Source organism: Phyllobates terribilis, unplaced genomic scaffold (genome assembly GCF_046119375.1).
Source record: "Phyllobates terribilis strain yellow unplaced genomic scaffold, ASM4611937v1 Scaffold_3__8_contigs__length_932513732, whole genome shotgun sequence".
Classification (NCBI taxonomy): Eukaryota; Metazoa; Chordata; class Amphibia; order Anura; family Dendrobatidae; genus Phyllobates; species Phyllobates terribilis.
This window is the reverse complement of record NW_027362763.1, coordinates 14424014-14451862: the sequence shown is the minus strand read 5'-3', so window position 1 is coordinate 14451862 and position 27849 is coordinate 14424014.

Sequence of the window (27849 nt, the reverse complement as noted above, 5' to 3'; positions counted from 1 at the left end):
AATATAATGACCTCCCCCTCCTCCATCACCTGGTGATAATATAATATTATGACCTCCCCCTCCTCCATCTCCCGGTGATAATATAATATAATGACCTCCCCCTCTTCCATCTCCTGGTGATAATATAATATAATGTCCTCCCCCTCCTCCATCACCTGGTGATAATATAATATAATGACCTCCCCCTCCTCCATCACCTGGTGATAATATAATATAATGACCTCCCCCTCCTCCATCACCTGGTGATAATATAATATTATGACCTCCCCCTCCTCCATCTCCCGGTGATAATATAATATAATGACCTCCCCTCCTCTATCTCCTGGTGATAATATAATATAATGACCTCCCCCTCCTCCATCTCCTGGTGATAATATAATATAATGACCTCCCCCTCTTCCATCTCCTGGTGATAATATAATATAATGACCTCCCCCTCCTCCATCTCCTGGTGATAATATAATATAATGACCTCCCCCTCCTCCATCACCTGGTGATAATATAATATAATGACCTCCCCCTCCTCCATCACCTGGTGATAATATCATATAATGACCTCCCCCTCCTCCATCTCCTGGTGATAATATCATATAATGACCTCCCCCTCCTCCATCTCCTGGTGATAATATAATATAATGACCTCTCCCTCCTCCATCTCCTGGTGATAATATAATATAATGACCTCCCCCTCCTCCATCACCTGGTGATAATATAATATAATGACCTCCCCCTCCTCCATCTCCTGGTCATAATATAATGACCTCCCCCTCCTCCATCACCTGGTGATAATATAATATAATGACCTCCCCCTCCTCCATCTCCTGGTGATAATATCATATAATGACCTCCCCCTCCTCCATCTCCTGGTGATAATATAATATAATGACCTCCCCCTCCTCCATCACCTGGTGATAATATAATATAATGACCTCCCCCTCCTCTATCTCCTGGTGATAATATAATATAATGACCTCCCCCTCCTCCATCTCCTGGTGATAATATAATATAATGACCTCCCCCTCCTCCATCACCTGGTGATAATATAATATAATGACCTCCCCTCCTCCATCTCCTGGTGATAATATCATATAATGACCTCCCCCTCCTCCATCTCCTGGTGATAATATCATATAATGACCTCCCCCTCCTCCATCTTCTGGTGATAATATAATATAATGACCTCCCCCTCCTCCATCACCTGGTGATAATATAATATAATGACCTCCCCCTCCTCCATCTCCTGGTCATAATATAATGACCTCCCCCTCCTCCATCACCTGGTGATAATATAATATAATGACCTCCCCCTCCTCCATCTACTAGTGATAATATCATATAATGACCTCCCCCTCCTCCATCACCTGGTGATAATATAATATAATGACCTCCCCCTCCTCTATCTCCTGGTGATAATATAATATAATGACCTCCCCCTCCTCCATCTCCTGGTGATAATATAATATAATGACCTCCCCCTCCTCCATCACCTGGTGATAATATAATATAATGACCTCCCCTCCTCCATCTCCTGGTGATAATATCATATAATGACCTCCCCCTCCTCCATCTCCTGGTGATAATATCATATAATGACCTCCCCCTCCTCCATCTCCTGGTGATAATATCATATAATAACCTCCCCCTCCTCCATCACCTGGTGATAATATAATATAATGACCTCCCCCTCCTCCATCACCTGGTGATAATATAATATAATGACCTCCCCCTCCTCCATCTCCTGGAGATAATATAATATAATGACCTCCCCCTCCTCCATCTCCTGGTGATAATATAATATAATGACCTCCCCCTCCTCCATCTCCTGGTGATAATATAATATAATGACCTCCCCCTCCTCCATCACCTGGTGATAATATAATATAATGACCTCCCCCTCCTCCATCACCTGGTGATAATATAATATAATGACCTCCCCCTCCCCCATCACCTGGTGATAATATAATATAATGACCTCCCCCTCCTCCATCTCCTGGTGATAATATCATATAATGACCTCCCCCTCCTCCATCACCTGGTGATAATATAATATAATGACCTCCCCCTCCTCCATCACCTGGTGATAATATAATATAATGACCTCCCCCTCCCCCATCACCTGGTGATAATATAATATAATGACCTCCCCCTCCTCCATCTCCTGGAGATAATATCTTATAATGACCTCCCCCTTCTCCATCTCCTGGTGATAATATCATATAATGACCTCCCCCTCTTCCATCTACTGGTGATAATATAATATAATGACCTCCCCCTCCTCCATCACCTGGTGATAATATAATATAACGACCTCCCCCTCCCCCATCACCTGGTGATAATATAATATAATGACCTCCCCCTCCTCCATCTCCTGGTGATAATATAATATAATGACCTCCCCCTCCTCCATCTCCTGGTGATAATATAATATAATGACCTCCCCCTCCTCCATCTCCTGGTGATAATATCATATAATGACCTCCCCCTCCTCCATCTACTTGTGATAATATAATATAATGACCTCCCCCTCCTCCATCACCTGGTGATAATATAATATAATGATCTCCCCCTCCTCCATCTCCTGGTGATAATATAATATAATGACCTCCCCCTCCTCCATCTCCTGGTGATAATATAATATAATGACCTCCCCCTCCTTCATCTCCTGATGATAATATAATATAATGACCTCCCCCTCCTCCATCTCCTGGTGATAATATAATATAATGACCTCCCCCTCCTCCATCTCCTGGTGATAATATAATATAATGACCTCCCCCTCCTCCATCACCTGGTGATAATATAATATATTGACCTCCCCCTCCTCCATCACCTGGTGATAATATAATATAATGACCTCCCCTCCTCCATCTCCTGGTGATAATATAATATAATGACCTCCCCCTCCTCCATCTCCTGGTGATAATATAATATAACGACCTCCCCCTCCTCCATCACCTGGTGATAATATAATATAATGACCTCCCCCTCCTTCATCTCCTGGTGATAATATAATATAATGACCTCCCCCTCCTCCATCTCCTGGTGATAATATAATATAATGACCTCCCTATCCTCCATCACCTGGTGATAATATAATATAATGACCTCCCCCTCCTCCATCTCCTGGTGATAATATAATATAATGACCTCCCCCTCCTCCATCACCTGGTGATAATATAATATATTGACCTCCCCCTCCTCCATCACCTGGTGATAATATAATATAATGACCTCCCCTCCTCCATCTCCTGGTGATAATATAATATAATGACCTCCCCCTCCTCCATCTCCTGGTGATAATATAATATAACGACCTCCCCCTCCTCCATCACCTGGTGATAATATAATATAATGACCTCCCCCTCCTTCATCTCCTGGTGATAATATAATATAATGACCTCCCCCTCCTCCATCTCCTGGTGATAATATAATATAATGACCTCCCTATCCTCCATCACCTGGTGATAATATAATATAATGACCTCCCCCTCCTCCATTTCCTGTTGATAATATAATATAATGACCTCCCCCTCCTCCATCTCCTGGTGATAATATAATATAATGACCTCCCCCTACTCCATCTCCTGGTGATAATATAATATAATGACCTCCCTCTCCTCCATCACCTGGTGATAATATAATATAATGACCTCCCCCTCCTCCATCACCTGGTGATAATATAATATAATGACCTCCCCCTCCTCCATTTCCTGGTGATAATATAATATAATGACCTCCCCCTCCTCCATCTACTAGTGATAATATAATATAATGACCTCCCCCTCCTCCATCACCTGGTGATAATATAATATAATGTCCTCCCCCTCCTCCATCACCTGGTGATAATATAATATAATGACCTCCCCCTCCTCCATTTCCTGGTGATAATATAATATAATGACCTCCCCCTCCTCCATCACCTGGTGATAATATAATATAATGTCCTCCCCCTCCTCCATCACCTGGTGATAATATAATATAATGACCTCCCCCTCCTCCATCACCTGGTGATAATATAATATAATGTCCTCCCCCTCCTCCATCACCTGGTGATAATATAATATAATGACCTCCCCCTCCTCCATCACCTGGTGATAATATAATATAATGTCCTCCCCCTCCTCCATCACCTGGTGATAATATAATATAATGAGCTCCCCCTCCTCCATTTCCTGGTGATAATATAATATAATGACCTCCCCCTCCTCCATTTCCTGTTGATAATATAATATAATGACCTCCCCCTCCTCCATTTCCTGGTGATAATATAATATAATGACCTCCCTCTCCTCCATCTACTAGTGATAATATAATATAATGACCTCCCCCTCCTCCATCACCTGGTGATAATATAATATAATGTCCTCCCCCTCCTCCATCACCTGGTGATAATATAATATAATGACCTCCCCCTCCTCTATTTCCTGGTGATAATATAATATAATGACCTCCCCCTCCTCCATTTCCTGGTGATAATATAATATAATGACCTCCCCCTCCTCCATCTACTAGTGATAATATAATATAATGACCTCCCCCTCCTCCATCACCTGGTGATAATATAATATAATATCCTCCCCCTCCTCCATCACCTGGTGATAATATAATATAATGACCTCCCCCTCCTCCATTTCCTGGTGATAATATAATATAATGACCTCCCCCTCCTCCATTTCCTGGTGATAATATAATATAATGTCCTCCCCCTCCTCCATCACCTGGTGATAATATAATATAATGACCTCCCCCTCCTCCATCACCTGGTGATAATATAATATAATGTCCTCCCCCTCCTCCATCACCTGGTGATAATATAATATAATGTCCTCCCCCTCCTCCATCACCTGGTGATCATATAATATAATGACCTCCCCCTCCTCCATCTACTAGTGATAATATAATATAATGACCTCCCCCTCCTCCATCACCTGGTGATAATATAATATAATGTCCTCCCCCTCCTCCATCACCTGGTGATAATATAATATAATGACCTCCCCCTCCTCCATCTACTAGTGATAATATAATATAATGACCTCCCCCTCCTCCATCACCTGGTGATAATATAATATAATGTCCTCCCCCTCCTCCATCACCTGGTGATAATATAATATAATGTCCTCCCCCTCCTCCATCTCCTGGTGATAATATAATATAATGACCTCCCCCTCCTCCATCACCTGGTGTTAATATAATATAATGACCTCCCCCTCCTTTATCTCCTGGTGATAATATAATATAATGACCTCCCTCTCCTCCATCACCTGGTGATAATATAATATAATGACCTCCCCCTCCTCCATCACCTGGTGATAATATAATATAATGATCTCCCCCTCCTCCATCTCCTGGTGATAATATCATATAATGACCTCCCCCTCCTCCATCTCCTGGTGATAATATCATATAATGACCTCCCCCTCCTCCATCTACTGGTGATAATATAATATAATGACCTCCCCCTCCTCCATCACCTGGTGATAATATAATATAATGACCTCCCCCTCCTCCATCTCCTGGAGATAATATAATATAATGACCTCCCCCTCCTCCATCTCCTGGTGATAATATAATATAATGAACTCCCCCTCCTCCATCTCCTGGTGATAATATAATATAATGACCTCCCCCTCCTCCATCACCTGGTGATAATATAATATAATGACCTCCCCCTCCCCCATCACCTGGTGATAATATAATATAATGACCTCCCCCTCCTCCATCTCCTGGAGATAATATAATATAATGTCCTCCTCCTCCTCCATCTCCTGGAGATAATATAATATAATGACCTCCCCCTCCTCCATCTCCTGGTGATAATATAATATAATGACCTCCTCCTCCTCCATCTCCTGGTGATAATATAATGACCTCCCCCTCCCCCATCACCTGGTGATAATATAATATAATGACCTCCCCTCCTCCATCTCCTGGTGATAATATCATATAATGACCTCCCCTCCTCCATCTCCTGGTGATAATATCATATAATGACCTCCCCCTCCTCCATCACCTGGTGATAATATAATATAATGACCTCCCCCTCCTCCATCACCTGGTGATAATATAATATAACGACCTCCCCCTCCCCCATCACCTGGTGATAATATAATATAATGACCTCCCCCTCCTCCATCTCCTGGTGATAATATAATATAATGACCTCCCCCTCCTCCATCTCCTGGTGATAATATAATATAATGACCTCCCCCTCCTCCATCACCTGGTGATAATATAATATAATGACCTCCCCCTCCTCCATCTCCTGGTGATAATATCATATAATGACCTCCCCCTCCTCCATCTCCTGGTGATAATATCATATAATGACCTCCCCCTCCTCCATCTACTTGTGATAATATAATGACCTCCCCCTCCTCCATCACCTGGTGATAATATAATATAATGACCTCCCCCTCCTCCATCTCCTGGTGATAATATAATATAATGACCTCCCCCTCCTTCATCTCCTGGTGATAATATAATATAATGACCTCCCCCTCCTCCATCTCCTGGTGATAATATAATATAATGACCTCCCCCTCCTCCATCACCTGGTGATAATATAATATATTGACCTCCCCCTCCTCCATCACCTGGTGATAATATAATATAATGACCTCCCCCTCCTCCATCTCCTGGTGATAATATAATATAATGACCTCCCCCTCCTCCATCACCTGGTGATAATATAATATAATGACCTCCCCCTCCTCCATCACCTGGTGATAATATAATATAATGACCTCCCCCTCCTCCATCTCCTGGTGATAATATAATATAATGACCTCCCCCTCCTCCATCTCCTGGTGATAATATAATATAACGACCTCCCCCTCCTCCATCACCTGGTGATAATATAATATAATGACCTCCCCCTCCTTCATCTCCTGGTGATAATATAATATAATGACCTCCCCCTCCTCCATCACCTGGTGATAATATAATATAATGACCTCCCCCTCCTCCATCACCTGGTGATAATATAATATAATGACCTCCCTCTCCTCCATTTCCTGTTGATAATATAATATAATGACCTCCCCCTCCTCCATCTACTAGTGATAATATAATATAATGACCTCCCCCTCCTCCATCTCCTGGTGATAATATAATATAATGACCTCCCCCTACTCCATCTCCTGGTGATAATATAATATAATGACCTCCCTCTCCTCCATCACCTGGTGATAATATAATATAATGACCTCCCCCTCCTCCATCACCTGGTGATAATATAATATAATGACCTCCCCCTCCTCCATTTCCTGGTGATAATATAATATAATGACCTCCCCCTCCTCCATCACCTGGTGTTAATATAATATAATGACCTCCCCCTCCTTTATCTCCTGGTGATAATATAATATAATGACCTCCCTCTCCTCCATCACCTGGTGATAATATAATATAATGACCTCCCTCTCCTCCATCACCTGGTGATAATATAATATAATGACCTCCCCCTGCTCCATCACCTGGTGATAATATAATATAATGTCCTCCCCCTCCTCCATCTCCTGGTGATAATATAATATAATGACCTCCCCCTCCTCCATCTCCTGGTGATAATATAATATAATGACCTCCCCTCCTCCATCACCTGGTGATAATATAATATAATGTCCTCCCCCTCCTCCATCACCTGGTGATAATATAATATAATGACCTCCCCCTCCTCCATCTCCTGGTGATAATATAATATAATGACCTCCCCCTGCTCCATCACCTGGTGATAATATAATATAATGACCTCCCCCTCCTCCATCTCCTGGTGATAATATAATATAATGACCTCCCCCTCCTCCATCTCCTGGTGATAATATAATATAATGACCTCCCCCTCCTCCATCTCCTGGTGATAATATAATATAATGACCTCCCCCTCCTCCATCTCCTGGTGATAATATAATATAATGACCTCCCCCTCCTCCATCTCCTGGTGATAATATAATATAATGACCTCCCCCTCCTCCATCTCCTGGTGATAATATAATATAATGACCTCCCCCTCCTCCATCTCCTGGTGATAATATAATATAATGACCTCCCCCTCCTCCATCTCCTGGTGATAATATAATATAATGTCCTCCCCCTCCTCCATCACCTGGTGATAATATAATATAATGACCTCCCCCTCCTCCATCTCCTGGTGATAATATAATATAATGACCTCCCTCTCCTCCATCACCTGGTGATAATATAATATAATGTCCTCCCCCTCCTCCATCACCTGGTGATAATATAATATAATGACCTCCCCCTCCTCCATCACCTGGTGATAATATAATATAATGACCTCCCCCTCCTCCATTTCCTGGTGATAATATAATATAATGACCTCCCCCTCTTCCATCTCCTGGTGATAATATAATATAATGACCTCCCCCTCCTACATCTCCTTGTGAGGCCGCGCTCACTGATGGCTCCTCAGTCACCTCGCTCTGCACTCCGCAGTATACCTCAGCGGCTGGAGGAGAAACATGCACAATGTGTAATGAAAACTAGAGATGAGCGATCGGCGGATGTCCGGGTTCGGTTGGTTTTATCGGACTTTTCTTTCAAGTGCAGTTCAGGTTGCCAACTGGATCCTGGACCCGATCTCCATAGAAGGCAGTGGGGACCCGAACGTCATAGCTGTAAAATGGTGGTAGTCTATGGGGGCTGCAAAAGGAAGAAAAATGGGGGTGAGAGACGAACAATCGCCCTGCAAACAAATGTGGAGAGGAAATGACTGAAAGCGCAGCTTTCTGCAGGATTGTACTCCGTAACCCCATACACTGTCAGGTGGGTGACGTTACACTGATTAATATGATACGTGGTGATGAAATCCGTCCTGTGGTTCTTGTGTAATCTTTACTTTCAGTTTGGAGATAATGATATGCTCGTGCTCCGGGGCGGCCTGTGGGGGGCGCTCTATCTTGTGCACCGGGGCAGCCTGTGGGGGCGCTCTATCTGGTGCTCCGGAGCCGCCTGTGGGGGCGCGCTATCTGGTGCTCCGGGGCAGCCTGTGGGGGCGCGCTATCTGGTGCTCCGGGGCAGCCTGTGGGGGCGCTCTATCTGGTGCTCTGCTTACATATTCATCTGTATGCTCTTATGACAACTCACTGATCGTTCACAGACCTGCCTCCTATTTTACCTAGCCCCACACTACTAGATGCATTATGTAACATAGGAGGCAGGTCAGTGAGCTGTCATAAGAGCATACAGATGAATATTAGTGATGAGTGAGCACTAAAATGCTCAAGTGCTCGACCTGAGCAACGAGACCAATGTAAGTCTATGGGAAACTCGAGCATTTTTCCGACGGCCCCGTCCTCCTCCTTCCTGGAGGTCTGCAGAGGGCATAAAAATTGCCGAAATGGATGGGAACTGTCAGGGATTATGCACACACACGATCCCGATTACTCACTACGTAGCTATCATCAAGCGGGCAGTGAGCGTATGGCGTACACACCTCCGATTTCCAACGTATGGAATATGTGTAAACGCCCCCATATGATCACTGACAGCTTCACGATAACCCAATAAGATTATTCGCTGCCACCACCAATCAGTTTAATTTTTTTAAAAGATATAAAATCCACTACAGGCCTGATTGGACGCCTGCATTCTGGTAGCTTATATGGCTTCGGGGGAGGGAGTGATTACAGAACAGAAGAAACAGGACTATTAAATTTTATATTTAATCCAAAAGGGAGGCAGTGTTTATGAAAAATATACAAAAGGTTTTACAAAAGGAGACAAAACAATACAGCGTATACAGTTACACAAAATAAAAGGGATTAACAGAAGAAACTTACAAGACCAATCGCAGAGACGATTCAGTTTAGCTGGAAGGAAGCACTCCAATGGACTGCTATGGAACGGGACCCCTGCTTACACAAATATGTATCTTCCGGCATGAGTATAGATCAATATTCGGCTTGATCTTTTATGCCGAAGGGGGCTCTGCCCACACCCTCCCCTGTGATGACCTCACATGGGCTGGTCTCCGCCCTTCATGGTTTTATTAAATCTCTATTTTCTGTGATATCTCCTCACTGGTTGATTGCAGAAGTCGACAAGTGATGCCATATTTTTTATTGCAATTTTACCTTTACTTAGAGACCACACATGACACGACTGCTGTCCATTATCTTTGTGTTCTTATATTACAGCTCACCAGGAGGGTGCACAGATACGGAAAAATATGCATATTGTTCCTTAGCTAGCTCCTCCGCTAAAAATATGGGTCCCATCATTATGGGAATTATAGAACTTCCGGATATTCCATATTTTGTGTCGGTGCCTACAAGACTGCAGATTCAACACATGTTCAAATGTGAATGACCCGGCTATTGTGAGGAGTGTGGCAGATTTCATTTGAACCTTAACAAGAAGTTTCCTGCCCATTCAGTCTCTGGCCCATATGCTCAAAGGTGTCTATTTGTCACCCATGTCTCTCCATTTGGTATGGTAATTAGCCTGGGTAATTGAGTTGGCCACTTCTTTTGTGCCCTGCCATTTGCATAGAAGCAATTTGTGTAGCTTGCTAGCTCTTCTCCTCTGACAAATAGTATAAGGGAGGGGGGAAGAGGTGTTTGGAGGGAGAGAGAGATCTTTAATATTCTCCATGACAGACCCGAGCAACGAGCCCAATGTAAGTCTAAGGGAAACTCATTTTTCTGGCGGCCCCGCCTCCCCGGAGGTCTGCAGGGGGCATTAAAATTGCCCAAATCGATGGGAACAGGATGGGGAAGACCCCTGATACTTATCTGCCTCCCAGGTCACTGCTGTAAACAATGTTACGCCACTTTTACGGACTCACAATAAAACATACAAAAACAAAAACAAAATGGATTTTCCTGGGAAATATATTAAAGAACATCCTTTCCAGGGTAATGACTTGTATATAAGGCAAAATAAATAACCAAAACCAAAAATACTCCTCGACACCTTGGGCTATGTTCACACGTAGCGTTTTTGATGCGTTTTTGCACTTTTGCATTGCTTTCAACAAAGACAAATGCATTCACCAGGAAATGTCATTTTAACATTTTACAACCTTATCTGGCCATGTGCTGTGTGACACATGCATATAGTGCTAAAAAGACATGGGAACAGCATGGGGAAGACCCCTGGAAGCATCTCTGACTCCCAGGTCACTGCCTAAAACTGTGGTCATCTCATCAGACGTGATCCTATATTACTGCGGTAATAATACAGACATTTTTGGCAACGTGACAAATATTAAACTCCATTTAAAATGGGCATGGCGAGAGGCAAGGGACGGGGAAGTGGACGTAATAGTGATTGTGCACGCAGAGGCCGAGGCCATGGGCAAGATGAAACTGTGCCTGCTGAGGGAGCACAACAAACACCCACATCATGTCGACCTCCTAGATTCCTGTCCCACTTTCTAGGGGGCCGCGGAATACCACTCTTGAAGCCAGAGTAGTGTGTAAAGGTTGTTGGTTGGATAGCAGATAAAGCTTCCAGTCAATTTGTGACCACCACCACCACCACCCTGTCTTCCACATGGTCCAGTCTCAGTAACCGGGAGTCTGGACCACATTATTATTATTACTTTAGCGCCATTTATTCCATGACGCTTTACATGTGAAAAAGGGACATACATCTCAAAACCAATTACAATAGTCTTGAAAAAAAATGTGACAGTGACTGGTACAGGAGAGGAGAGGACCCTGCCCGCAGTTGCTCATAGTCTATAAGGGATGGGTGAGGATACAGTAGGTGAGGGTAGAGCAGTGGTATGGTGGAGCGGTGGTTACTGCAGGTTGTACGGTTGTCGGAAGAGGTGGTCTTCAGGTTCCTTTTGAAGGTTTCCACAGTAGGCGAGAGTCTGATGTGTTGGGGTACAGAGTTCCAGAGTAGGGGGGAAGCACGGGAGAAATCTTGTATGCGATAGTGGGAGGAGGAGATAAGAGGGGAGTATAGAAGGAGATCTTGTGAGGATCGGAGGTTGCGTGCAGGTATGTAACGGGAGACTAGGTCAGAGATGTATGGAGGAGACAGGTTGTGGATGGCTTTGTATGCCGTGGTTAGGGTTTTGAACTGTAGTCTCTGGGCAATGGGGAGCCAGTGAAGGGACTGACAGAGAGGAGAGGCCGGGGAATAGCGGGGGGACAGGTGGATTAGTCGGGCAGCAGAGTTTAGGATAGATTGGAGGGGTGCGAGAGTGTTAGAAGGGAGGCCACAGAGCAGGAGGCTGCAGTAGTCGAGGTGGGAGATGATGAAGGCATGCACGAGTGTTTTTGCAGATTATTGTTTGAGGAATGTGCGGATGCGGGAGATATTTTTTACTTGGAGTCGGCATATTCCTCATCCTGATCCTCCTTCCTCCCACCATGCCGAGTGCCCGGAAACAATTCATCCCACACTTGGACACTCCAAAGAGCTGTTCTGTTCATCTTTCCATTTATAGATTCGGCCTCTCACACGGCCCGCTTCAACCGGGGCAACAGGAGATCGCATGTAGCGATGGCCAAATATTTGAGCAGCCACAGTCACACAAAGGTGACGGTGGGAAAGTGCAATTACTGTCGCAAGAGGTGGATGATGATGAGACACAATGGACAGAAAGTCAGGAGGAGGACCAGGGTGCAGAAGTTTAAGATGAGATGATGGACGATGAAGTCGATGAGCCGAATGCCAGGGTCCAGAAACAGTGTCTGCGCATGACACCACTGCCTGTTCCGCTGTTGTGCATGCACACCAAACCTCTGTCCATAGCGCAGGCGAAAATGTCTCCCGCCCCGCGCCTGTCGTTGCAGACTCGCAACCAACACCTTAAGAAACCACGTCCACGTTCTTGTCCCAACGCAGCGTTCAGTTGTCCCTACCCCAGTCCTTTGAACGCAAGTGCAAATACGCAGCCACCCACCCCCAGGCCACAATACTAAACTGCCACATTTCTCAACTGCTTGCACTAGAAACTTTTTAGGCTCGTGGAGGTGGAAGCTTTCCGCAACCTCATGGCGGCGGCTGTCCCTCGGTACTCGGTCCCCAGCCGCCACTATTTCTCCCGGGGTGGCATTCCCACCTTACACAAGCACGTGTCCCTGAACATTTCCCGTGCCCTCACCAATGCAGTTACTGGGAAGGACCACCTAACCACAGACACGTGGACAAGTGCTTGTGGCCAGGGACGGTCCATCTCATTGACGGCACACTGGGTTAATATTGTGGAAGCCGGGACCCAGTCGGACCCTGGGACGTAACACGTCCTCCCGACGCCGAGGATTGCGGGCCCTGGGTCAATCAAACTTCAACACAATGTTCACAAAATAGCAGCAGTGGTTGGTCTCGTAGACAACGAGCAAACTCCTTCATGATGATAGAGGCCGCCATCTCCTTAGCTTGCTGGCTGTCACAAATAATTTGGGGATTTGTGGCACCTCTGGTTATGCTGTAATTTAAATGTAGTTTTTTTCCCTTTGACCAGCAAGGGTTAATGTTGGTCTCTTGCTGGCAGCCTTTTGAGAATGGTCAGCTGATATTGGTTGGTGCCACTCCCACCGCCCTTTAAATAGCCACATGATCCATCAGCTGACCGCCGGTTATAGTTGATTCTATGCTGACCTCGTTGAAGGAGCCGGTCTCTGGAGAAGCTGTGGTGTTCATTGCTATTGCAGAGGTGAAGTTTTCTGTTGGAGAGATAAGTGTATTTTATGTTGTTATCTTCCCATTGTTTGTCTTCCTTTCCTTGTCTTGTCCTATTGTAATGGTGAGACTAGTATCTCACTGGCCTGCGCACTAGCCAGGTATAGTCCAGGACCAGCGAGGGCTTAGGTACGTGATTGCGCACGGGGGAAGGACCCATCTACGGAAGATAGGGGAGCTTAGGGAAAGACACAGGTTGGTGTCAGGAGTTGTCCCTTCCCTTGTTCCCTACCGCTAGGGCCCTCCCTCCCCCTCTATTTCCCGTTGCATCCATATGTTGTGCCGTCCGCCCCACATCCCCTTGTCGTTACGTGACACTGGTACTTTTCTGTGGGAATGAGCTTGTCTCCAACCAGCCAGGAATATTTCCAGTGAATTAAGGCATGCCATCGTTTGGTATTAGCACCCAGTACCAGAAGCGAAGCCATCCACAATTTCCGTACCTCAGGAATTTTATTTGGTAGACTGAGTGGCTGCCCAAACATTAGTTTCTCACAAAGGATCTGAAGACACTGAGTGGCAGTGGGGGCAAGTTTCTCCAGCATGACCTGTTTGTTAGATATCAGAGGGAGAACAGAGAGGGCAGCATATTGGATCAGTGGTTAGCACTGCAGCTTTGCAACGCTGGGGTCCTTTGTTCAAATCCCACCAAGGACAACATCTGCAAGGAGTTTGTATGTTCTCCCTGTGTTTTGTGGGTTTCCTCCCACACTCCAAAGCCATATAGATAAAAAGATTATTATTATTTTTATTATTATTATTATAAATGGGCATTGCCAAGGTTCCAGATTGCAGATCTTAAGTCTTATAGATTGCTGGAGCCAGTCCACAGTAAAAACGCAGCCATACAGTGTCTGGAACCTTCACACAGACTTTTCTTAGCCAGGGCTGCTTCTCGGCAGGGTTGGACCTGAGACCCAGAGACTCCTCCGGTGGGCCCTGGCTTCTCCTTCAGGAGAATTCATAGTGCAAACCTTGCAGCTCATGATGATAGAGGCCACCATCTGTAGCACCCCGAGGACTTGGCTGCTACAGGGGTATTGCACCTCAAACCAGAGGTGTGGTATTCCACTCCCGGGTAAGGATGGAGTGTGGACCAGGGCTCAGTAGGCTGCATGCACCACACTCACCCCATTTCCGGGGGACAGATCAACGGTACTCCCACCAGATAGATGTGCAGGTACGACAGCGTCTGTCCCTGGCTGGAGTGGGGAGGGGGGAGGAATATCCCAGTGGTGTAGGAGCAGACAGGGGAGGGACTCTGGGCATAGGTAGGAGCCCATTGGGTGCTGGTCACCTGGGCTCGGGTGTCAGAAGGGAGTATAAAAGGTGGCCACCATCTTAGATGAGTAGTCAGTTCAGAGAGGAGCTCAGCCAGAGAGAGCTGACAGGGAGCTGTGGCTCAGTCTGGGCCCAGCTCCAGAGGCAGGCCTGGAGTGGAGGCCTGAGATAGCAGAAAGAGAAAGGAGAAGGAACAGAAACACCAGGAAAGGCCCGGAGACGCAAGAGAGGAGGGAACCCTGAGATCCCACGAGATAACGGGTGAAGGGTTGGCAGAACAGGGTGCCGGATCCCAAACTGGTGGAGGCCAATTATCCTTAGCCAGGAACCGGAGGTCGTGGTCAAGTCTTGGCGCGACCCCTCACCATATCCACCAGGAAGGCATACCGGATAGGGTCAGGGAAACCGGGAAAGGTTTCGCCACCAAAAGGCCCGAGGGAGCTGGACAAAGGTGGGTCCCTGGTGGGGACGGCCAGAGAAAGGAAAGAGAGGGAAGCCCCGAACCACACTCCGGAATTGCCTGGGAGTTGACCGAGTCCTTCCCCTGGTGAACGCAGCATGGCTCGGGTGGTCACTCTTGGCCGGAGTGATCTGAACACCAACAGTGAGTAAAGCATTGGAAACTGCACTTCAAGCCTCTGTGTTTGATCGCCGCACCTGCACCATCTGTACTGGGACACCCACACCATCACTCCCATCATCATCTCCACAATAGCTGCCCTGAGGCAATACTCCTCCCGTGGGGAGTCATCCCACTCTCAGCTGCACAGATAACATCAGCCTCAGCGGTCTGCAGTGCAGCGGCGGTCCCTACTGACCGCAATCCACGGGTGGCGTAGTCGGACACTTATTTCAATACAAATAGACTGCCACTGGTTTGACACCCTGGGCACGGACCGGGTCACCGCCACGAGGACTACTACCCCTATCCGATCCGGCTCCGGGTATTCCCCGCATGCGCAACGCTGCCCAACATGGCCCAGGGGGCGCGTCAACTTTGGCGTAGTCGGCAGGATTCTGTGCCCGCAACCACCGGGTACTGCGTGCCTGAAGAAAAGTTCACATGTACCGTAAGAAGAAGCCTCCCACCAATTCCCGAGGATTCCCGCCATCGGGCGCCAGGTCGGGTAGTTTCCCGCCGTTTACCCGCCATCTGCAGCCTTTGCCCGCCATCCGCGGAGTTTCCCGCCATCAGGAGACGATTCCCGCCATCTGAAATGGTTTCCCGCCCTGGCAGAGCGGACGCCATTATGGGCGTGCCAGAGGGTGGCAAGAGACCACCTCCCATCGTGGGCATGGCCTCAGAATGGCGCCAAAAGCAGAGACCGCCCCCGCCAGTCGAGACTGCAACAATAGAGATGTCCATCAGCGTGGGGGGGCTGCCCCTGAAGCTGACAGTTGCCAAGTTGCCCCGGGGCCACTCCCAATGGGGGCGGATAGAGAACAAAACGGAGGGACTGGGGGCGGCCAAGATCAGTCTGAACAGACCGCACCCGGGAATGGGGGAAGAGTCAAGCAGTACCGACCCCGTGGTCCGGAGCCTGTTGCAGGCCGCCACCCCAGACGGCCTGGTGGAGATCCTGGCACAACTCCCCAGAGATCTGGAGCGCGCACAGGCTGCGTTGGAGGACTTGGCCCGGAAGATGGCCCGAGTACAGCAGGAAGCACTGGCCGAATGGAGAAGGGAGATGGCCCGGCAGGCTGGGATCCGCCAGCAGGAGGCGCCATTCGCAACATGGAGCACGTCTGCCTCTGAGGATGGTGCAGGAGGGACGAAGGCCGGAGACGACGCCGCGGAGGGAGCTGCAAGGATGGAAGCAGGTAATGGGGACGTCATCACCCTGAGCCCAGCAGCCGTAGGCCTGCCCCAGCCTCCCGTCGCAGAGCCCGAAGCCCTACTCACCACACCCGTTGCCGCGCCGCCACTGCTCCCAACTAGGCCTCAAGCGACAAGAGCCGCGGTCACGCCCCGTTCCGCGCCACGCCCCTCGACCCTGAGCGCGGCAAAGCAGGAAGTGCCACCGGCCTGGTCGCAAGACCTGGTGAACCCGGGCGCCGCTGCCCCTCCAGCGCCCTCTTCCTCAACAGTGCCATTCCTAGACCCAAATAGGATGCCTCCGGCCTGGACGCAAGGCCGAGTACCCCCGGGCGCCGCGGTCCCCACCGCGCCCTCTGCCTCCACAGTGCCACCCCTGGGCGTAGATCTCTTCGCGCAGCATACTAGCCCGGACGGGCTGCCCTTCGAGTGGCCACCGGAGTACGTCAACCCCCGACTCCGGAGGGAACGGCCCCTGTGTGAGCCCCTGATCCCGGCTCCGGCGCCCGCCAAAATTGTTCCGCTCCCGTTAGAGGACGCCCAATTTGAATGGGACCCGACCGGTGAGAACCTCATGGGGTTCACCCAGGAGACCCGGGCGGACGCAGCCCGGCGTGAGGAGTGCTGCCGTCAACAGCTGGAGGTCTTTGGAAGAGAACGGCGAGAGAGGCGGATCCGCGAGGAACAGCTGCAGGCCCGAAGCGCGGAACAGAAGCGCAGGGCCCGACGAAACCCCCGTACGGCCCACGGTCCCCGCGCCAACGGGACCGTAATAAAGTTCCAGCTAGAGAATGGCTGGGGCTTTATCCGGGACCACCGAACTCCCGGCGACGTCTTTGTTACCCGCAGGGATGTCGAGAGCCACCTACCTGAAGGACACCGTGGACGTGATCTATACCCGGGTGACGAGGTCACCTTCACCCGGCATGAGTGTGCCAAAGGACCGTACGCCCTTCACGTACACCGGCTAACTGAGGAGGAGTTGCAGTATGAGGAAAGCCAAGAGGACCCGGACGGGTCTGAAGACTACCCTCAGGAGGGAGCACGGAGAGGACATAGCTACTGAAGGGAAGTAGCGTGAACAAAGAATTGTATATAGTTACCCGTCGGGGTACAAGAACTGTCGTGAAAGTGTTGATTGTGTGAACTGTTACCTGTGTGCCCCTAATCCCTAACCAGGCTGAGGACTGTGAGCAGCCATTCCCCTATTCCCACTGGCCGAGGACTGAGAGCGGCCATCCTGTAAATAGTTGCGCTTCCTTAAGCGCCCCCTACTGGTTTTATAAGAACTGTTTTTCTACCGTGGAATTAGTGACTGTTGCACTTTACCTGGTCACAAGTTGCACCGTGGCCAGAGATCAAGAATGTGTTTGTGAAGAACGTTTTATATGAGAATGTTTTACTTGAAAAAGTTTTATATTGAAAGTTTAAATGCTGCTAGTATAATAATGTAAAAGTTACCTGTGATGTTCTATAATGTGTCATATGCTAAAAGAGTTCCGGTAGTTTTGACCAGTAACGTTAAAGAGAAAAGGACCTCCCATCAGGGGATGATTGAAAAGTTGATATATCTTATATGCAAGTGCACACTTTAAAATTTTTGTATGTTTAAAATGTTTTTATTCTATTCCAGCCCGAGGACGTGCTGTGATTTACCAGGGGGGAATGTAGCACCCCGAGGACTCGGCTGCTACAGGGGTATTGCACCTCAAACCAGAGGTGTGGTATTCCACTCCCGGGTAAGGATGGAGTGTGGACCGGGGCTCAGTAGGCTGCATGCACCACACTCACCCCATTTCCGGGGGACAGATCAACGGTACTCCCACCAGATAGATGTGCAGGTACGACAGCGTCTGTCCCTGGCTGGAGTGGGGAGGGGGGAGGAATATCCCAGTGGTGTAGGAGCAGACAGGGGAGGGACTCTGGGCATAGGTAGGAGCCCATTGGGTGCTGGTCACCTGGGCTCGGGTGTCAGAAGGGAGTATAAAAGGTGGCCACCATCTTAGATGAGTAGTCAGTTCAGAGAGGAGCTCAGCCAGAGAGAGCTGACAGGGAGCTGTGGCTCAGTCTGGGCCCAGCTCCAGAGGCAGGCCTGGAGTGGAGGCCTGAGATAGCAGAAAGAGAAAGGAGAAGGAACAGAAACACCAGGAAAGGCCCGGAGACGCAAGAGAGGAGGGAACCCTGAGATCCCACGAGATAACGGGTGAAGGGTTGGCAGAACAGGGTGCCGGATCCCAAACTGGTGGAGGCCAATTATCCTTAGCCAGGAACCGGAGGTCGTGGTCAAGTCTTGGCGCGACCCCTCACCATATCCACCAGGAAGGCATACCGGATAGGGTCAGGGAAACCGGGAAAGGTTTCGCCACCAAAAGGCCCGAGGGAGCTGGACAAAGGTGGGTCCCTGGTGGGGACGGCCAGAGAAAGGAAAGAGAGGGAAGCCCTGAACCACACTCCGGAATTGCCTGGGAGTTGACCGAGTCCTTCCCCTGGTGAACGCAGCATGGCTCGGGTGGTCACTCTTGGCCGGAGTGATCTGAACACCAACAGTGAGTAAAGCTTTGGAAACTGCACTTCAAGCCTCTGTGTTTGATCGCCGCACCTGCACCATCTGTACTGGGACACCCACACCATCACTTCCATCATCATCTCCACAATAGCTGCCCTGAGGCAATACTCCTCCCGTGGGGAGTCATCCCACTCTCAGCTGCACAGATAACATCAGCCTCAGCGGTCTGCAGTGCAGCGGCGGTCCCTACTGACCGCAATCCACGGGTGGCGTAGTCGGACACTTATTTCAATACAAATAGACTGCCACTGGTTTGACACCCTGGGCACGGACCGGGTCACCGCCACGAGGACTACTACCCCTATCCGATCCGGCTCCGGGTATTCCCCGCATGCGCAACGCTGCCCAACATGGCCCAGGGGGCGCGTCACATCTCCTTAGCTTGCTGGTACTTTTCTGTGGGAATGAGCTTGTCTCCAACCAGCCAGGAATATTTCCAGTGAATTATGGCATGCCATGGTTTGGTATTAACACCCAGTACCAGAAGCGAAGCCATCCGCAATTTCCTTCTCAGGAATTTTATTTGGTAGACTGAGTGGCTGCCCAAACTTTAGTTTCTCTCAAAGGAGCTGAAGATAGAGTGGCAGCAGGTGCAAGTTTCTCCATCATGACCTGTTTATTAGATATCAGAGGGAGAACAGAATTTGGCTTTGCCAAGGTGCCAGATTGCATCTTCTTAAGTCTTATAGATTACTGAAGCCAGTCCACAGTAAAAAAAAAAAGCAGCCATAGAGTGTCCAGAAACCTTCACACAGAATTTTCTTAGCCAGGGCTGCCTCTTGGTAAGAGTTGTATTTCACCATAGCCATATTTTTAGCTCGGTGAAAGGACTAGCATAGATGGAAACTGTATCTACTCCAGCTGTCATTTCTCCGTCACCAGGTTCGCACATTGTCACACACGACCATGCCTGGCTGTGTGTTCAGCGGTGAGAGCCACAGATCAGGCTGCTGTGTTACAGCTTTCAACAACTCTGCAGCGCTGGGCGGTTTCTCACCCAACCATTAAGCATATTATCTTCAGCACAGTCTGTTGCCGCTTGGCCAAGGCAGTGCTGCAGTGCTGTCAGCTTGTGACTGATGTGGTCATTTCAGAGATGGAGGAGGAGGTGCAGGAGCTGAACAATGTGATTACATTGAGGTTACATTGGTTTTTATACTAAAGATCCTGCTGTGTTTTTAATTTTTTTTTTAAGTCTCTTAAAATGTGTATTGGAGTGCGTCCTAATTTTTGGTAGCCCTAGAAATTGCTGCATGCGCAATAACAGTATAGAAGACCCACTCCTTAATAATGGGAAGGACAATTCAAATAGATTCTATATTCTAGAATATTACCTGTCTTATCTGAAATTCGTTTACGGGTGAGGTGTCCTAGTATGGATAGCGTATTACACCGATCAAGCCAGGTATTATTGCCTTATACTGCGTGCTGCTGGTGCTGCAGAAAAAAAAATCTATTCTATTCTCTATCTATAACGCTGTTAGATGCATTTACAATAGGGACAGGTGCTGCTAGGTGGAGTCATCAGCTCAAGATGAGTGTTCTTTCTGGTCGCATATATCTCTTCCACAGTCCATAACTTTTTTTAATTTATTTGGCCTTATATAGAATTCATGATGACCCTACAAAGAATGTTTCTTAACATTTCGTCCAGGAAAATCCATTTTAGCTTAGTTTTTGTATGTCTTATTGTCAGCCCATAAAAGTGGCGTAATACTCTGACAGCATTGTTCACAGATATGCTATTGGTCAGCGACCAACTGTCAATAGGTATGAACAACACACAACTGGAAGACTTTAAATGGAGTGTAATATCTGACACCCCAAAAAATGCTGGATTATTACCGCAGTAATATGGGATCATGTGTAACAACCACGGTTTTAGGCAGTGGCCTATTAGTATGTTATTGGTCAGCGACCAAGTGTGAATAGGTTCAATAAAACACAGCTGGCAGACTTTAAATGGAGTGTAATATTTGGCACACTCCAAAAAATGTCTGTATTATTACCACAGTAATATAAGATCACGTCTGATGATGGAAAAGTTTCTCTGCTTCTACAATACAACAATGCGAATAAAATCAAAAAAATCTGTCTGTATTCTGCGAACAAGCAAATGGAGCAGTAAAATGGAGTACTGTATTGCTTTTGAAGCAAATAATCAAGATTAAGAGCAAAAAAAAAATAGCCCTGATATCTAGGGCTATGGATGTCTGTAACAGCAGCAGCAGACAGAACGTGCAATGGACCCTATTCTGTTGTATACACTGTCCACAAACCCTGCCTGCCTAACTCCTGCTATCACCACTGAATATATGCAGCTGGATTAGTCCTCAGAAGGACTGTTAGTTCATATGGATTTATAGATATGCTGTGGAATATCTACACTATGAACAAGCAAATCTCTCCCTGATGCAGCAGCACCTCTCCCTACTCTGCCTGATTCCGGAGTGACTGTGACGAGCATGGCGGCGCCAGGTCTGATATACACCTGATGACGCTGTGCAGCCAGCCAATCACTGTAATGCCACAACTAACATGGCTACGGCAATCCCCGCATGTTTATTCCCTGTTGAAACAAGGCCAAACATGTGGGTCAGGTACCCGAGCTTCAACCCGAGCATCCCGGAAATACTCGAGGAGCGCCGAGCATGTCGAGCAATGAGATGCTCGGGCGAGTACTGAGCAGTGACGAGCACGCTCGCTCATCACTAATGAATATGTAAGCAGAGCACCAGATAGAGCGCCCCCCACAGGCCGCCCCGGAGCACAGGCATATCATTATCTCCAAATTGAAAGTAAAGATTACACAAGAACCACAGGACGGATTTAATCAATCAAGGTATCATATTAATCAGTGTAACGGCGCCCACCTGACAGTGTATGTGGTTTACTGAACACAATCCTGCTGACAGCTGCACTTTAAAGGGGTTCTGTTGTGAGGGGGAGGACGAAGGTTCAGCACCGCTCTGCACATGGAGACAGGGCACTGACTTCAAATAAAAGAAAATAATAATAATCCTCAACCAGGAGGCCAAGGTCCAAGTAGAGGTGGAGGCGGTAGTGGAGGTGGACGTGGCAGAGGAGGAGGAGGTAGCCATCACAGTTTTTACATTTTTCTTGTGGTTTTATTTTGGTGGGGAAGACCACAAGATTAAACGAGTGGCAAATAGAATTGAACACTGGCTGGATGCGGCTGGTATAGTTCTCTAGTCAGCCAAAGGTATAGACTGGTCCTGTGGGATCTACGCCTGGTTCATTTTAATGAATGTTAGCTTCCCCACGTTGGCTAAAGACAGGCACATGTGCCTGTCTGTGATCATACCCCCTGCCGTGCTAAACACACGTTCCGACAGTATACTTGCTGCAGGGCAGGTCAGCACCTCCAAGGCATAAAGGCAAGCTCAGGCCATGTGTCCAATATGGAGACCCAGAAGTTGAATAGGGCAGAGCATCACACTCAGTACATGGAGACATATGGATACATACTCTTCTACCATGTTGCTGTAACACTGTCTCCTGCTAATACGGACCCTATGAGATGGTGGTGCCGGATGTTGTGGCATGCTGAGGAACTGTTTCTACATTTCGGCCATGCTAACCCTGTCTTCCGAGGTGCAGGTGGTTCCAAGCTGCATTGGCGACTTCCTCCTCCGCTTTCCTTGTCCTTACACTGAGCCCCCGCTGTCAGGTGGGAAAGCCATCAGTAGTTTCTCTACCAGCGTACGCTTGTATTCACACAATTTGCAATCCCTCTCCAGTGACTAAAGTAATGATGGTACATTGTCCTTTTAGGGTGGCCACCCAGTAAGCTGCACTGGTAACAATATGGGCAACACGGCGGTCGTTGCGCAGGCACAGCAGCATGTATGGGCTCATGTGTGCCAGGCTGCCCAGAGGCATCGACAAGCTGTCCTTGGTGGGAGGTGTATGATCTGGTCCTCTGTGGTCCACCAGCCACGCTCCAGTGATGCCTGTGAGCTGCTTGGAGTGTCACCCTGCTGGAAACACAGTTCCTCAACGTCCTCCAAAACTGTCCCTGTGGCGCCCCTGAGGGTTCAGTTGCCACAGAGGTACTGCACCTCACCCAGAGGTGTGGTATCTCCTTCTATCATGTAATGAGGGAGTGCTGCCCGGAACCCCAACACCTGCAACCAACACTACACTACTCCAGACCGGCTGGAGGGGCAACATGCATGAGCGCAGCTGCTGAGCCCTGACCCTGGCTGGAGTGGGGGGAACCCAGAGGTAGGGGGAACCAGTAGTGGGTGTGGGTGGAGGAAGCAGTTTGAGGGAGCACTATAGAGTGAGGTATAAAAAGGGAGGCCATCTTAGGGTGGCAGTTCAGTCAGATTAGTCAGTGGAGAACAGTCTGGGAGCGGAGTCTCTTTAGGAGCTCTGCTCCACAGGCGGGGCCCGGTCCTAGAGGCCCAGGTGGGGAGTTGAGGAGTAGGCTCCGATCTACAGGGGGGATCCTAGGGGGTACGGTGAGTGCAGGACGGCACCCGTACGCCCCGCATCTGTCAGAAGACAGAGGGATCGTAGGCCGCAAGAAGGGGACCGGCCCCTGGTCCAGCAGTGCTACTCTACGTCTCGGCTGGGAAAACCGGAGGCTTCTGGCTTCTATAGCCAGTTGCCGAAGCCTCATTCTAATCCCCGTGAGGGTCGAGCAGGTCCGGGAACTCCGACGAGACAGGAGGAACTTCAGAGCACCCGAGCGGGATTGAGAGTGGGAAGCGCAGGGCAGGAGGGAGAAAGACCCAGCGTGAAGATGGTCTAGCTAGGAACACAAGAAAGCGGGGTTCTGTCAGGTACTCCTGATCTGCCTGAGGAAGTGCTGAACCCCTGCCTGGTGAGCGCAGCATGACGTGGGAGGCTGACAACTGTACAGTGCTCCAATGGAACCGTCATAAAAACTGCCCCGCACCGCCTCCGTCCCTTCTTTCATCTGCGCCTTCTCTCCCTCCTGGCACTACAACGCCCAGCGCAACCTACACTACCTACACTGCCCTGGAGCTAGCTCTACCTGTGGAGAGCAGCACCATCCCTGCTGCCGTAACACCAGCTCCAGAGGACTGCTCCGCAGCGGCGGCACCCTTTAGCCGCAATCCACAGGTGGCGTCACGAACACGTTCCCAAATCCCCTATAAATTCCCCCCTTTTACTGACCGCCCTGGGTCACGGACCGGGCCAGCCACCGTGATAACCCCCACCGGCATCCACAGAGGCCCGGCTCCCGAGTACCCCACGGCCCAGGGGGCGCGTCAGCTCTTGGCTGGATCTTTGCATACCAGGCCGCTGTGGGTCTATGAACTCATACTCTGAGCCATGTGTGTACGACAGGCCTGATAATGGTGTGAATGGACCATGTTCCTTCTGCTCCTCCTCCTTTGTCACCACCTCATCCATCATTGCCTGAAGTGTTTTTTCCAGCAGGCATATAAGTGGTATAGTAACGCTGATGATGGCCATATTGGTGGAGTACTCAAAGCAGTGCAACACGGCACACACGTCCCACATGAAGGCCCAGTCATTGGTGGTGAAGTGTTGCTGTTCCACTGAGCAACTTGTGCATGCTGCAGCTTAAACTCCACTATTGCCTGCTGCTGCTCGCACAGTCTCTCTAGCATATACAAGGTGGAGTTCCACCTTTTTTTAAAAAGCCACATGGTAGGCCCTGTTCCTTTGTCACAATGGTGAAGAAAAAGGAGCTGTCTGAGGACATCAGAACTGCTATTATTAGCAAACACTTCCAAAGGGTATAAGGCCATCTCCAAAGACCTTGGTATCCCAGTTTCAACATTGCAAAATGTTATTAAGACGTTTGCCAAGCATGAAACCGTCAAGAACCTCCCTGGACTTGGGGGAAAGAGGAAAATTGACAAGACATGTCTTCAAATGTTGCGTCAAATGGTGGAAAAAACACCACGTCAAACATCCAAAGACCTGAAGGCCAACCTGGAACAGTCTGGGAACATGGTTTCAACAAGTACCATACGCCACACACTAAATCAAGCAGAGCTTTATGGGAGAAGGCCAAGGAAGAAACCATTGTTGAAGAAAACACATAAAAAGGAACGACTGATCTTTGCCAAAGAGTACTGTTCTGTGGACAGATGAAACAAAAATAGAGCTTTTTGGCAATGCAAAGCAACAGTTTGTTTACAGATGGTGCAATGAAGCTTATAAGGAAAAGAAAATCTTACCAACAGTTAAGCATGGTGGGGGATTCATAATGCTGTGGGGTTGCTTTGCTGCGTCTGGTACTGAGGCCTTGACCGTATCACAGGAATCATGAAATCAGAGAATTATCAAGAGATTTTAGAGCGAACTGTCCCACCCAGTGTAAGGAAACTTGGTTTGTAGTCGAAGATCATTGGTCGTCCAGCAAGACGATGACCCAAAGCACACATCCAAAAGCAAACAGGAATGGTGGAAAAAATAAAAATGGACTGTTTTAAAATGGCCAGCAGTGAGTCCGGACCTCAATCCCATTGAAAATATTTGGGGTTAGCTGAAATCTGCCATTGGGAAAAAGACCCCTGTAAACATTCAAGAGCTCGAACAAACTGCAAAGGAAGATGGGAGAAAACTCCAGCTGAGAAGTGCAAGAAGCTTATAGATGGCTACAAGAAACGTGTGGAGGCCATCAGCCATGCCAAAGGGTGTGCAACCAAGTATTAATTAGGGGGGCAACCAAGTATTAATTAGGGGGGCATTTATTGCTGCACATGCTGTTTATTCTGTTTCTTCTTTGAAATTGCAACATGGAAGTTGAAAAACAGTGTTTTATTGTTCTATTACTTTGGACACTAATTAAAAAATTCTGATGATATACTGTATTTTGTTATTTTGTGATTTTTAAAAAAATATTTTGTACAACTTTTTTTTAACTTTTTTTTTAATTTTCCTACTTAGTCCCACTATGTGACTTTCACTTTCTGCAATCTGATCACTGCTATAAGGCATAACAGTGCAGGAGCTCTGCTGTACCTTATAGCTGTCAGCCCTGCAGATACAAGATACAACCCCTGGCAAAAATGATGGAATCACCGGGCTCGGAGGAGGTTCATTCAGTAGTTTTATGTTGTTGAAAAAAGCAGATCACAGACATGGCACAAAACTAAAGTCATTTCAAATGGCAACTTTAGGGCTTTAAGAAGCACTAAAAGAAATCTAGATTAAAAATGTGGTACTCAGTAAGGGTAAGTTTTTTCAGACCAAGCAGAGGGAAAAAATTATGGAATCACTCAATTCTGAGGAAAAAATTATGGAATCATGAAAAACAAACACACAAAAGAAAACTCCAATACATCAGTAGTATTTTGTTGCACCACCTCTGGCTTTAATAACAGCTTGCAGTCTCTGAGGCATGGGCTTAATGAGTGACAAACAGTACTCTTCATCAATCTGGCTCCAACTTTCTCTGATTGCTGTTGCCAGATCAGCTTTGCAGGTTGGAGCCTTGTCATGGACCATTTTCTTCATCTTTCCACCAAAGATTTTCAATTGGATTGAGATCCGGACTATTTGCAGGCCATGACATTGACCTTATGTGCCTTCTTTCAAGGAATGTTTTCACAGTTTTTGCTCTATGGCAGGATGCATTATCATCATCATCCCCAAACATCCTTTCAATTGATGGGATAAGAAAACTGTCCAAAATATCAATGTAACCTTGGGCATTTATTGCAGATGTAATGACAGCCATCTCCCCAGTGCCTTTACCTGACATGCAGCCCCATATCATCAATGACTGTGGACATTTGCATGCTCTCTTCATGCCGTCATCTTTATAAATCTGATTGGAACGGCACCAAACAAAAGTTCCATCATCATCACCTTGCCCAATGCAGATTCACGATTCATCACTGAATATGACTTTCATCCAGTCATCCACAATCCACGATTGCTTTTCCTGAGCCCATTGTAACCTTGTTTTTTTCTGTTTAGGTGTGAATGATGGCTTATGTTTAGCTTTTCTGTATGTAAATCCCATTTCCTTTAGGCGGTTTCTTACAGTTCGGTCACAGACATTGACTCCAGTTTCCTCCCATTCGTTCCTCATTTGTTTTGTTGTGCATTTCCTGTTTTGGAGACATATTGCTTTAAGTTTCCGGTCTTGACGCTTTGATGTCTTCCTTGGTCTACCAGTATGTTTGCCTTTAACAACCTTCCCATGATGTTTGTATTTGGTCCAGATTTTAGACACAGCTTACTGTGAACAACCAACATCTTTTGCAACATTGCGTGATGATTTACCTTCTTTTAAGAGTTTGATAATCCTCTCCTTTGTTTCAATTGACATCTCTCGTGTTGGTGCCATGATTCATGTCAGTCCACTTGGTGCAACAGCTCTCCAAGGTGTGAATACTCCTTTTTAGATGCAGACTAACGAGCAGATCTAATTTGATGCAGGTGTTAGTTTTGGAAATGAAAATTTACAGGGTGATTCCATAATATTTTCCTCAGAATTGAGTGATTCCATAATTTTTTCCCTCTGCTTGGTCTGAAAAAAATT